The sequence below is a fragment of the Crocodylus siamensis genome, chromosome 3, assembly GCF_052110815.1.
Source record: "Crocodylus siamensis isolate JL-2025a chromosome 3, ASM5211081v1, whole genome shotgun sequence".
Taxonomy (NCBI): Eukaryota; Metazoa; Chordata; order Crocodylia; family Crocodylidae; genus Crocodylus; species Crocodylus siamensis.
The window spans coordinates 178,196,472-178,211,390 of NC_143397.1; positions in this window are offsets into that span (position 1 = coordinate 178,196,472).

Below are 14,919 nucleotides of genomic sequence, written 5' to 3' on the forward strand. Positions count from 1 at the left end.
TTAGGTTTTGATTCAACTCATATGCATGTCTCACATACCCTACTCACCTACTCCTGCTTATAAACTCTAAATGCAAAAATGCTCTGGTGAAGCTGCTCCAGAAATTTCCCAAGCACCTGTTCACAAGCACACTAGGGACCAAGCACTTGAGATTGGTCACAGGCAAAGGTGTACTTCTGGATTGGGAACATACAAGTGGGAGTGGGTGGACAAGGCATGTTCAAGAATGACAAAGCTTGGCATTTGTAGACCTACCCTTAGACACAATGTCTTTTGCAGGGATCCAGGTTTTCTGGTTCCCATGAGGTAATGGAGAAAAACACGGATTTCCCCTTTACTGGAGGAAAACACAGATTTCTAATTTTAATGGAGAAACCTACAGATTTTGCAGTTTTGCAAAGACCTCTCTGCAGGCTAGCAGAATTCTAGCCTGCAAGGGGCTGGGAGGGAGCGGTCCGGAAGAAGGCACCACGTGCATGTATATGCACATAGCTGCCAGGCATCCTAGAGATTAGCTCCCACAGGTAAGTGTGTGGGGGAGGGTGGGAATTGAGGACCCCATAGGGAAGGAGGAAGTTGGGCAGGGCAGGGCAGGGCTGGGGCTGCTGCCCAGCCAGGTGGTGCATAAGGTTTGGGGCCCAGGGCTGCAATGCATGGCCTCAGGGCCCTGGCTGGGAGTAGGACAGGGCCACTGGTGGCTTGTCCAGGGGCAGGGCCAGCTACCTGCAGCTTTGCACACTGCTGGAGGGCAGTGGGGAACTGTGCTTCACAGATCTATGCATTGGGTGGGAGTGGAACTGGGATTGGGCTCACCATGCTGCTGCCCTTCCCTGGAGCCTTTGCAGCCCAGCAGGTACTACCTGGCACTGCAGGGCAGAGCAGGGCCATGTGGGGAAGCTGCTTGCTGCTGCAAGCTCCACACTGCCCTGGAAACACATCCCCTGCACACCCAGCAGTAGTGAGGGTGGCAGTACAGGGTTGTGCCCCTTACTGCTGCCATACAGGCAGGGGGCACCATGTGAGGGCAGCATGGAGCTCACAGCAGCAATGAGCTTTCCCACACAGCCCCACTGTTCCCTGCAGCACCAGGTTGCACCTGCTGGGCTGTGTATGTCCCAGGGGAGGGCAGCAGGATGAGGACCAGAGCCCACAGTGGGCAGCTCATGCCCGGCTGTGCCCCACACACAGATCTGGGGGGTACAGGTTCCTCCTGCCCCACAGGAGTGTGCACAGGAGCAGGGAGCTGCCCCCACCCTGCACGAGTCCACAACAGGCAGCAGTGGGGGGAACCAGGCTCTGCTCTGGTGCAGCAACCACCGCCTCCTGCCAGGGGCAGGGAGCTGTAGGCCTGGGTCCTTGGCCCTGTAGCCCTGCTAGCTGGAGGCCCTCTCTGGTAGGGCTGGTGGGGGGCAGTATACTGTGGGTGAGGGCTAAGAGGCACCGGGAGGACTGTGGGGAGCTTTGCGGTGGGGGAGGGAGTTCAGGGCACTAGCAGGGCTGGAGGGGTGTGTGGGGAGGGTGATGGGCACAAGAAGAGCCAGAGGGTTGTGGCGGGGATGGGCCTTTCATTTTACTCATGGATTTTGGGGGTTTTATCAAAGAATTTGCAATTTTTTTAATCAGGAAAAACCACAACCCCTGGTCATTTGTAAGAGTAGAGGACTTCAAGCCCGCCCTTTCCTCAGTGTTCAGGGTTGCTCGGGTCAAGGCAATTTGTTCACATCTGGTTCCAAGTTATTCATTTACTGACCTCAATAAGTCATGTAAAGAAATTGAATTATCCTGGTCTCAGAGCCCCACTCTTAAATAGGCATCAGCACTGCACCTTGGTCTTAGCAAAACTCTACCTCTGGAAGGCCAGTTAAGCAGATGAAACCTCTGCTGAGAGGGCCCTAACACCAACACAGGTAAGGTTTTGAAAGGCATAAAAATGCCTACTGTGGTCCTTGTGTATCCCTCAAGAAAATGCCCCTTGTTAGGCTTGACTTCTGCTGGTATGGGGCTGCCACTATACTGGGGTTGTGGGGCCCTGAAGCCAAATAACTACCTGCGTGTACTGTGCAACACATGTGAGGGCATCCCCTGGTATATCTGAATACACATAGGCTGTGATTTTGTCACAGCTTCCACCTATGCCTGCATATGTATGCAGCAGGGAAGCTTGAGTGCTCTCAGCCAAGAAGTATGCCAACGTAAGACTTGCCAGCATTGAATCCAGGTACAGACATTACACTTTTACCACTAAAGCAGTCTATACATGTAACAGAAGTGTGGTACACAAGACCAGTTTATACCCATTACAGAACAGAAGTTCGACACACAGAGGCTGGTTTAAAAATGGCAGAGCCCGGTCTAAGATTTGCTCCCCACAAAGGGCAAATGCATGTTTTGTTTGCTACTGATCAAAACTATGCCTTTTACAGAAAACTATGCAACTTAAACTGATTCCACCTCAGCCTTTTTCAATGTCTATTCCTAGCCTAAAGGTGACTTTTATAATCTTTAGCCCTCCCGTATTTACTTAGATTTTCTTTCAGAAGTGTTCGGTCTGTCTCAGAATTTAGTCACTACATGCTCTTATTGAGCTCGCTGTGAATGTTCCTATATTTTTGTTTTGGTTAGTGGATCAATACACATAAATCCTGGTTTTCTTTGACAGCATTAGTTGTTTATCCATATCTCACACGCACTTCAGACTTATCCTTTTCAGAACACAGGGCTGTTAGTGAAGTATCCACTCTTCATTATTGGTATTGTGTGACTGGTTACTTAAATCACACTGTATTACTTCTCACCAATTGAGGGATGGAAATATTTTAATCAGAATAATAATGAGTAACATATTATGCACAAAGAACTGTGTGTTATAATTTGTAACACTTTAAGGATTCCCAACCATGTTCATGAATACTAATGGCTGTCTAAATACTCAGGAATAACGTGAACACTTTTAATGCTGCTAAATGATGTTAATTTTCCCAAGATCCATTTTTCTTTTGCTAGCTGGCCAACTAGTTACTGGCAAGTACATCTGACAATTAAACAACAGTCATACAAACAATTGAAGGATTGTTGTAGTAATGTAACTGCAAGTGTTGAGTAGGGCATGAGCTCCAGGTGCTGCCTAAGGGAAGATGCTGGAATAAAGGCAGGGGAATGCCTCAGCTTCCCTCTCCTGTCCCCCTACTCAACACCTTTTCTGCAGTGGTACAGCCACAGGGTTTGCACCTACGAGAGCTGGTACAACCAGAAGCCAGAGGGTTAATGCTCTGGTCTCCTTTTTTCACTGCCAAATGTCAGCTTTTAAATTACCAATCTGCATATATTCTGGCAGCATTAACCCTCCACAGAGCATCCTGCCCTCTCAGTTATGCCTCCAGACAATTGTATTGTCATAGTGTGAGAATGGCTGGCAATGCTTTTCAACAATAAATTTCCTAACTTCAAATCCAATGTCACCCAAAATTCGAAAAGATGCCTGTTTTGGTGTTTTGTTTTGTTTTTTGTAATTAATTGTGCCTGTCAAATGACAATTTACCCAAATCTCAGCTGTGGCCAATAATTCATAGGATAAATCACCTGAGGTCTTTAAAGGTTTTTGGTTGGGCTTCTTTGCTAGCCCAAACTCATAGCATTCAGTGCATTTTATGGACTTCAGTGGAAAGAGTCTGCAGGCTACTGTTTTTATAAAGGAACAGAAGGTTTCTCGTTGCTATTACTCTCTTTCTTTATTTCTTTCTCAGTTCTTATCTCAAGGGCTACTTTCACTTGGTTTGTCTGACAGTTGCACTTTTGCCTCTTAGTTCTTTTCTCTTTGGTTGTTCTGCCTTTTAAGTGGAACACATAGGTCAGGTGGTAAGAAGCTGTTTTGGGAACTTTAGTGAAGGTTTTTTTCCCCTCCAGGAATAACCTCATCTCCTAGTCTGAGGTTTTTTCCTGTACAATCCTTGTGTGGTTTTTTTTTCTTTTCCCATATTGAAAGCTTACCTCCTCAAAGTAGATTTTTCTCTTAGTAATCCTTACAGGAAAAAGAAAGGAGAATTTTGCTATCACTTCTTAAAAATCTCTTACAGTTATTGAAAAGAACATTCCTTTACTGCTGCTGCAGATTGGTTGTCTAAATCTAACTAGCAAATCACAAAGGTAATGCAGTTTAATACACCAAATATCTGTGCATGATACTTATTTCATCCTGCATCTTTTCCCCTCTTCATATGCTCCTGTTTATTCTCCATTACTGTTCACTCAGCATTTTACAGTGACAGGCATATAGACTTTATAGAGCTTTGCAGCCAAAGCACCACTGAATGCAAATTATCTCATAAAGGAATTTCTGCTGGGGTTGCTGTGCTTTAAAAATATAGGGCCAGCTCCTCAGCTGGTGAAAATAAACAGTGGTTTTATTGATTTCAATGAAGCTGGGCTCATTTAAGGTAGCTGAGGATCTGGTGCAGCATTTAGGTAGGGGAAAAAAGTCACAGCATCCCACTCTTCTCCACAACTAGGTACTGTTTCCCCCCTTTCTCCACAGAGGGCCCAAGGACCATGTTACCCTCTTAACCATGGAACTGGCACTGCAAAATCAAGATGAGACAAATGGATGTAGTAGAGTAGAGAGGGCTGCAATACATTTGCACAAACATCAGAAGTCCCCCACTCCCTGGATCCTCTATTTGCACAGCAGCATAGCAGCAAACACTCCGAGCTTCTGGTCATGGTGCCATGTGCCAGACACCCTGTCCACCACCACTTCAGCATCCAGAACAATGAAGGAAGTGGCAGCCGAGTAGGAGGGCTGCACTTTAAACCCTCCACAGAACAATTGGTCTTTCCCTCAAATAGCTCCCAGACTTCCTCCAAACCCCCCATTTTAGGTGTGGCAATTGGGGATAACAAATAAATGGGAGAGGACGGGGTAAGGAATGATGAGAGTTACAGGAATAAAACTGTGTGACTACTCAAGTTAAGTATATGCCCATATCAATCATTCAATTCAATTCTAAAGCTGTATAAATAATACTAATTGCCTTGTGTATCTCAAGTGTCACACAGCAAGTGACTCTAAAGGAAGTATTTGTGATGTTTTCCTTGTCCCTCAGCTTCCCTAAGGGGAACAGATGATCTGCTGTATTGTGCCATACCCACCTAAAACTTATGAAATGTAGATGGGAGCATGGGTATCTTGAGTAACCATTTATACCAATTCACCTGGGCGCAAATCAGATTCTCACCATTTTGTATGAACTTTGCAGTAGGTAAATGACCACACAAAGTGCAGCAGCAATGGAAAAAATCTGATCCAGAAAACATTTGCACTATAACAGTTGAATTAAAACATGACCCTCAGTTTGCAGTCAAAAGTGCTTGTTGACTTTGTTTTACAGGACACAGAGTATTGCTGAATAACAATGCAGTCATTTACACCAAAAGGTGCACAAGTGTAGTACTCCACACAAAATTATAAAGACATTGCATGAGCAGTTAAAATTATGAGGCTTAAGCACTGGCTGTCTAAGACGTGAAAACTCCTCACATCTGTAGTGACTCAGGTGCAGAGATATTACCAAGTGGTAGATGAAAATTCTGTGAAACTTTATCTAGAACGTTTTTTTCTTTGAATAATTGTAGCAGTAATAGAAAATCTGTTAGGTATATGCTATGATGTAGAGCAAGTCGTATCCCACGTTTGGGAATCTAATATGCGTCAGAGCCCCTGATCAGACGTGCCTTGCTGGGCCAAGCACTTGAGTCATCACCACACCTGCCCCTGATGGCTGGCTAATGTGACAGTCCCAATCAGGGTTTGAATTACACTTTGACTCTTGGGGGGAAGGGAGGAAGATAAATTGGGCTGCCCATCATGATGCCCTAATAAAATTGGAGACCCTCCCCAGGTTAGTATTTTGAAATCTTACAGAGGGGCTCATCTCTTATGGGGGAGCTCAGCCCCACTGAACTTCCCCATAATTTGAACCCTAGTCCCAGTTTTCTGCAACTGGATTGACTGATGAAAGCACCATTCACCCCTTAGAAGTACACCTGCAGCCTCAGGCTGCAGGCATGCCTTCACATAGCTGCAGTCTGTTTGGCTCCCTGGTTCTCTGGACTCAGGTAGTCAGGCATTCCCTGACCCTGATTTTGGACCTCCTCTAAACCTTGGCACTAGCCCTGCTCTCTCTAGTTTCCCTTGAATCCTGACTCAGCTTGGCTTCTTTGACCGTGACCTTGAATCTTCCTAGGAACTAGGCAGTGGTTCTCTGACTCCTGAATCCTAACCTTGGCTTATGTCTTGCACTATGTCTCTTGGATCTCCCCTTTCAGCTCAAGTAACATATTACCCCGCACTGCTGACCTCCAGGTCACTTCGAGTGGCCTACCATAGGCCTGGCCACCTATGTCCCGGCCAATCCCTTACAATATATGTCTTGTTCAGTGACAAGAAACACTCCTAATGTCTCATCTTCCAGTCTTCCACAGGGCTCACTATTTCCATGCATGCTGCTGGATTTTATCCACAGTTCTAGGAGTCCAGGGAATCTACAAGGTCAGCTTCAGAACTGCATGGTTATTTAAAAATAAACAATAATGTAATGGCTCAGATACAGCAAAATGCAATGGAAGGTAAGAAAGAAAGGTATTGAAATAATGTACCTCATGTCTTTGAGTAATCTTTAGTACCAACCAAACACCACTTAGTAGTGACATCCTGCAATCTGAGCTGAAAAATGACTGACTGAAGTTGCAACAAGATTTCTCTCTTGGTATTCAAAGCCTCTGTTATACTGTGTACTAAAAAATCCCCCACAGAAACATGAAACAGAGGGAAGATAAAGGGAGGAGAGAGAAAGTCTTCTTAATTGTGCTCTTGACTTTTTGTCTTGGCTTCTTGGTAATGTGACTTCAGTCTTGCCAGATTTAAGTTTCCTCCCTTCTTTCCAGCAAGGAGTACAGCTATGGGGTCATGGTAACAAAATCATACTTGTACTATTATTATTATTATTATTTTTATCACTAGTTGCTTCTTAATGGGCCTAGACTGATAACTAACTCTGGATGAAAATTCATAAGGCGTGAAAGAGGACTAGTATATCTTCCTTAACTAAAGCTTACTGACTCACTTATCATTTCTGGTTATTTCACAAGTTTCTTAAGTATACTGTATTATGAATTAAGACATTCAAAGAATCCTTACAACTGAGTCAACTGATTTTTTTTTTTGGTAGATATGCAAGAATTTTAAGATTTTCATGCAATGGCTAAGTGGGATAGAGTCTAACTGGTCTAAACTAGAGTAAGTATCCTAACTACTACCTTAGTCTTAATCTATGTGTATTGCATGTATATTACTCTAAAACTATTTCAAGAACAAAAGGATTAACTGCAAGTAATTCAGACAGTAAGGATGCAATCCTGGGCCCAGTGAATCCAATGGCAGAATCATCATGGATTTAAAATGGGACCATGATTACATCCCAGTTTTTCAGTTACAGTACTCTCTTCACTGGGTTAGACTCCATACCCTCCCCTACAGCTCACACTAGCCATGGTTGTATGTAGTTGCAGCAAACAGCAGCATGGGATGATGGAGGTGTACCTCCTGTTTGCTGCCACTCTTATTTAAAACAGTGACAATTTTCCAATGATTTGTGTGGGACTGTGTTTGTGCTGGAGTAGATCAGAGATGTGGAGCCCTGTGAAGTAAAAGCTGCAACAATCAGCTGAGTGGCTTGTTCCACATTTGGCAACCTATGAGGAACTAAGTGGGTTGTGAATCATCCAGGTTCTACTGTACATGAATTGGATTTAATTTCAAGTATCAAACATTAGAACTGTACTGTCAGAAGGCAGAGAAGGGTGGTATCTTTATAAATTAACTTGTTCAGAGAGGCATGAACTTTTCCAGGCTACAGCCTACTTCATCAGATGCTACGAATGGACTTGCAGAGAGCAGGAGTACTAAACAGAAAGGAATACGGTCATGATGGGTGCATCTACACATTGCCATATGGTGACATTGCTATGACACTGCGCTTTAGTACTTCCTTCTGGAAGTACTAAAGCACAGCACAGTATGGGTGGTTACTATGTTGTGCACGCAGTGCACAGATTTTGATGCTACATCACCGTAGCAGCATGCTATACTGGGGAAGTGCACCACTACAGGACAATAGCTGGTGATCACATGTAGACCTGTGTGATTGCTACTTCACCGTAGCATACCATACAGTGAGGTAGTGTGTTGCTATGTCACTGTAGGGAGATGTGTAAATGCACCCTTTAAGTACAAAAGCTAGGGAATGGGGGAGGAAGGAAAGGAGCACTGCTGAGACAGTTGAAGAGGAGTTGAATGGTCAAAGGGGATAAACAAAGCACTTAATCCACTGAGGGACATAAGGTTTATAAAATATACTCCAGTTAATGGGATAAGACTCCATAATCTCTGAGACCATACAATCCAGTCTGTGGATGATTTCTTGTTCTACGTTTGGCATATAAATCAGTTTTTAATTTTTTTCTGTTGGAGAACAGCAACTCTGTGGTCAGTAATGGGAGGTCCAGAGAGATTAAGTGTTCTGCCATAGACTTTTGTATTTTTTTGGAACTGATGTTAGGTTGGTGTCCACTCATTCTTTCACAGAGGGATTATCCCATCTGTCCAGTGTAGGCAGCAGAGGGGCACCTTGAGCAAGCAGGTGATGGTGTACATGATGTTGGTATAGGAGCAGGTGAATGAACCTCTGATGTTAATAATCCATGCCATCATTTTGGTCTAGTGATAGATATCCTCTGTGTTAATGAGGGGCACAGCTGGCTTCTGGGTCAGCTGCAATGACTAGTGCCTTAGCGAGAACCAGAGTTATGCAATCTGTTCCTGAATATACGTTGTTTGAGATTATGAGGCTTGTCTGTAAGCCAGGATAGACTTGTCCTCCAAGGCTTCCTTGACATTGCCATTACTTGCTAGGAGGAGTTGGAGGTCACTAATGTTTTCATACTGTGAGGGCTTTTAGGTTACAACAAGGGCAATTGATATAGCCATATCACATGTTCTTATTGTTATCACTGGAAGTTATTTTTAACAGAAATTATATGCATGGCATATATCAGAGTTAATACAGAGGTCCAGACTCTTCCAAAGTCGATGTGCTCTACTGCATGGCTAACTAAACTGGGATGGAGAGGAATAGGAAAGTGGTAGTGGAGAACCACAAGCATTCAGCATAGGCATCTAAGTTTGCTTGTTTGTTTGTTTCTTCAAGGTAGGGGCCAACCCTGCTTCTTTCAGTTTTCTAAGACAGGTCAGCAAGCTCTGCAACTGGGAAGGGATTCCCTTTGGTCTCTTCCATCTCATTCATCCGAATCTCTAGCATGGGACTGAAGATCTTCCTTCCCCCTCCAGTATAATGACAGACAGCCCTAGGTGAGGGAAGCAACTTGTGAGGAAAAAGATTTGAATGGAAGTGAGCAAATTTGCCTTATCATAAATTGATTCCATCCTGGCTCTGCAGAGTCCTTGATTTTTGGTCTGACTTGAAACTCTGCTATGAAATTTAATCCAATAGACCTTGTACACCCTCATTCCTACAGAAATATCAGAAAATGCTGCCTAGCAGATTACGTACTATGCTCACAAATACAAATACACTTAGCTATTATGGGCTGAACAGTCAATACCTGTGACTTTGGTAGTGTAGGAGTGCAGAACATGGGTAAAAAAACATGTTTCAGAGACCTTAATTCTGTTAGGGAAAACAGACAATTCAAGGCATATGAGATTTATGTATGTATTTAGAAAAGGAGGAATAGACCAGGCAAAATCAATGTCAGTTGTGGTGGAATATGAAAAGAGATCACTTATTCCTTGAATAACTATTCCAAATGGTAGAGGAAATATGGTAGAAGGGGAGAGGACATGGAAGGCCATATATAGGCTGGATTTGAAGGGAAGGCAATTGTCATCAATTGATTTAACTTGATAAAATAGAAGGTTTTGACTGATGACAAGATTAAGAGATGCAGAGTTTTCAAGCAGCAGTTTTTCACAAAAGGTGAGTTTTGCTTTCTTTTTCACTTTGTGGTGAAGCTACAGGTAACTCCTTTGTCAGCACAGCTTGTGGAATAATACTGCAAAGCAGCACAATGCACCTGAGCAAAACTTTCAGACAATCAAACAATAAATAGTTCCTCTTTACCTTGTATTGAAAATAAGCCTGTCCTTTGCTATAACACAGCTTATGATGTGACATCTGTGACCAATTTCCACAACAGAAGAATATATAGTTGTCTTTTTTGTTTTAAGCCTTTGCGGTAGGATTGGGAGATGTAGCAACTCATGGAATCCCAGCAGTGGGTTTATGAATGATGCATGAAATGAAATCTCTCCCTGCCTTGTGCACAGAGGGAATATCAGACAGACCTGTGAGATCAGTGCTGTACTGGGGTGTTTGATGTAAAATTCAGCTCAGACACAGTCAAGGAAGTCCACCAAGCAAAGAAGTCTCAAAGTAAATGCATAAAAAGATGAAGAGATAATTATTTTAAGTTTTTTCAGGTTTTTCTTCACTGTTATCTGTTTCCCTAACGAACCAACAGAACAGGCTAGGATGAAGAATGCTTTTCCTATCCACCCCTCTCCTTGCCCCAAAAGGAAATGTCACCATCCTTTAAAACAAAGCTTAAAAAAATTAAGTGCATCAAAGCTGGGTTTCCTCCTTGAAAAGACACCTGAGGGGAAATGCGTGGGAGCTCACTTGATACAAATAGTAGCTTGCAACCTTCTTATTATTGAAACTTATAAAAAACATCTTCTGATAGTGCCATATGGTGGTACCAGAATGCTTTGCTTGTGTATGTCTAGGTATCCAAGCTTTTTCAGAAATAGTATCCATGTTTGATCATTTGCATAGGTCAAGGGATATCTTTCCATTGGCATCAGTAGGGTTTTGTTCATATCCTTACTGTATGTCTCTTATGCTTGGCTTATACTAAATATGTACTAATATATCTTTGATAGGGAATTGGTCATTGAAAACTGACAATATATCCTATGATAAGTATTTGAATAGATCCAAATTTATGGATTATCAACTGCTTATAGTAATACTTATCTGTTCCATCCAATCTTAGTAAAGAGATATACATATCAGAATCAAGGTGCCTGTTGGCAGCCAAAGCAAAAAATGATCAAACGGGCCTAGAGTCACCAGGAGAGAGTCCTACAGTTCATAAGAGTGAGTGGAAGGGGTGAAATTACTGAGTTTTCTTGGTGTTAACTGATGATTACTGAAAACCTGAAATGTAATAAGCACCACAGCACATTTAACAAAAACTAGGGCCTCTGAGAAATTAGCTGCCTAATAATGGCCAGGTATAATAGGTATGACTCGTACTAGGGTATGGAGAAAGATTAAGGTCTACACATTGCTTGTGCATTTTATACTCCTTTTACCTCCTCTACCTAGGTCTGTTCATCCATTTATTTTTTTAAACTGTAAGATCTTGAGGGCAGGAACTATGTTCCTGTATCTCTGCAGACTGTCTGGTTAACCTTGGGCATTAGTACAATGCAGATATTTATCACAAGTCATAGCTGTGAATGCAAGTCAAAATGCAGTCTCAAGCAGAGCACTACGTGGGCATCTCCCCAGTAGCTAGAATATCAGAACAGCCCATCAACTGCTGTCACAAGTAGGGTCAGATATATAAGGGACAAAAAATGAAATGGTGCACATTGTAGGACAAAGACTAAGAGAGCAGAAGTAATTAGAGACTGAGCTCTATGTGATGCGTTTAGACTGGAACAAAGCATGCTGCCTTCATCATGGGTCTCCAGGTAATCCCTGAGAGATAGTGTACCACATAGACTATAATGCCATCTTCACCAGGTGCTGTCATTTGCCAAGAGCAAATGAGAAAGAAAGAGGTGAGACACGAATAGCTTCTAGGAGAGACAAAGGGGCAAAAGTAATTAACCTCTGCCAGACAATATAATGTGTTATAGTCATCAACAGATTATTCCTGCTGCAGATACTACAGTTATGCTCATGCATGTGCTTACGTCTTACAGACAAGATTCTTTGGGTAGATGTAATATTTTTTATTAGACCGACTAAATAGTCCTCAGATCAACATTTCAGTTCTCATGTAATTTCCAGACAAATATGTGGAAATTAATAATAAACACTGGAACCATAATGCTGTGAATATTTAGAATGATAAAAGCCACCCTAATTATGTAAAAGTATGGAAAGGCTAATTAGTGCACAGTGTTTGGAAAGTCTGACATATATTTATTGTTTTTACCTTTGCTAATCAACATGTACTCACTTAGGGGATGTTCTATCAACTAGTAGTAGAGCATGAACTTGGATGGAGACCTGACTTCTATTTCTGACTCTGCTACTAGCCTGTTATTTGACCTTTGACTGGTCACTTCATCTTTTTCCATTATGGATGGGCAGGAAAGACATGTTCTGCACAGTCGGATTCCTGGAGGGGTTTCACTCTGTGGGTTGCAAGGGAACTTGTGATGCATCACAGCGAAACACACAAGGTCTAAGACGCACTATATGGACAGATATGTTATGCATCACAGTAAGGAGTATAGACTGAAGTAAGGGTGGATCTTGTAACAAGAGCTGGGAGGAGAAGTATAAAGCACATAGGCATTTATCAGTGTTCTCATCTTTAGTTTCCTATTGTTAAAATAAGATTAGTGATAACTCCGAGGTGTAATAAGGCAGCAGTGATGTACATGGTAACAACAGCAGTTTTTGTGCCCCCCAAAAGGCCCAGGTCTGGAGCCCCAGTTGCCCCCCATCAGCTACACTACTCGTGACACTCCCTTTGCAACACAGCTTCAGATCCATGATGAAAAATCCTGTGTGCAAAACTAGGTACTGTCATTTGTCTCTATGTGAAGAACATGGTGTGTCATGAGCAGCTGTACACAGTTCGTGTTATGCTGGCTGCTTTGCACATACTATGCACATGTGAAAAAGAAACTTTGGGGGCCACCAGGGGTCCAATATTTACAAACTTTATACATTTCTTTAGATAAAAGGAATTTAAAAATTGATCCTAAAAATGACTTGCTCAATCTCCAGTTCTTTTATTTTTTGCCCCCCAAAATCTCTCCTGAAACTTCAGCTTACATTTCCATAATGCAAGGATTTTTATGGTTGCAGTGAGAGGAAGACTAAAAATTAGCTTTGTAGTAGAGACCTGTTAGAAAACTCCACCTACAGAGAGACTTAACATCTCTGCAATGATCTCTAGAGTGTTTTGGGACTTGCTAACTAGTTGGGTGCTTTCACTCATTTATTTAACTTGTTCAATATTACTGGTGTAGGTGTGTTTTTTAAGAAAATGATTCCCTTTTTCAATAAAGCACACTGTCAGGAACCTATTCATTCTTTCCAAAATAAAGTGACAGGCACAGTGAAATGCAGCTTTAGGACCAAAAAAAGAATAAGAAGAAAGTAATTTCTTGCTAGTCCACGGAATGAGCAACCAGCATGTATGTCCAGCGGATTATCAAGTCCTATTTATATCTCAATCAGTCCTTGTATTTTATTATACAGTTGTTATTTTTGCTGTTAAGTGGATCACTGATTATTTGTTGGTGCAACAAAACCATTTTTTCTTCTTGAATGTGTAATCATGGATATTTTTGTTCAAAGAAGGCTGAGCACTTTGGCCCCACTTCAGCAAAATACTTAGACGTGTTCAATTTTGGGCATATGGCTCCAGTGGAACTTATAAATGGAATCATTCAAGTGCTCAAAATAAATCCGAAACCTAAATGCTTTGCTCTGTAAAGAGAGGAAAGGATTTCTGAGAGTGATATCCTTCATTAGACCAACTGTGCAGTCCAATAAAATATATTACTCTAAGAAATCCTTGCCTTTAGCAAAATTTCTGGACCATCAGAATTATAACATCACTCTTACACTTGTTCTATAAAGTGCAGGTTAATTAACATCTTGATCCCATAGGGTGTGTCCAGACAAGCGCACACATGTGGTATGTGGCACTGCAGACCTGTGCACAGGTGTTTGGCACACTGCCAATTTGCAGAGCAGCGGGGGGTTTTGGCACTGAGAGATCACAATGTCAAAAAACCCATGCCTGAAAGAACTGGGGCAGCATATGTGACAGCAGCATGTGCCAACTAAAACCAAAACCTGCCCAGCAAGAGTCATGGTCCAGCTGCTGGGCAGGCTATGCACACTGGATCACCACCACTGGAGCCCCAGGAGGCCCTCAGGACCCCAGGTAAGGCTGCTGAAGCCAACCCAGGTGCTGGCCCCAGCCTTCCCTACTCTACCCAGAGCAACTTGCCGCATGCCAGAGCATAGACATTCTTCAGGGACAGGTAGCAGCGACACAACTATGTGGATGCACCTATAATGTCTGTTCTATGATTAATTGAAGTTTCAATAGATCAAATACTTGATCCAATACTGAATAGCCCTGAGAAGGTCATTTAGCAGTACCTGTTTGCTCCCATAATAAAAAAAATAAGGCAGGATGAAAATAGAAAAGAAAAGTACCGTATTTTCACACATATAGCCCACAGGCTATACATATTTTTACAAACTTGACGGATGGGTGCGGGCTATACAAGGGTGCGGGCTATGCAGAGTCTTTAGAACAGCACGGCCTGTCCCTACCCATCCCCCAGTGGGATTGGCTTGAGCGTGGCTGGCGGGCAACAGTGGGGAGCAGGGCTACCTTCCCCCCGCTCGCAGCTCTTCATCCCTCCCCTCCCCTCCCCTGCACCACTTTTAGCTGGCTCCAGCTCCAGCTCTGGCAGCCTTGCCCAGCAGAGCCCATGCTTGCAGCCATGTCTCGGTGGGAGGCTGCAGGTGGGCGGTGAGAGTCTGCAGTGAGCCCTGGCAGAACCTGCACTTGCGG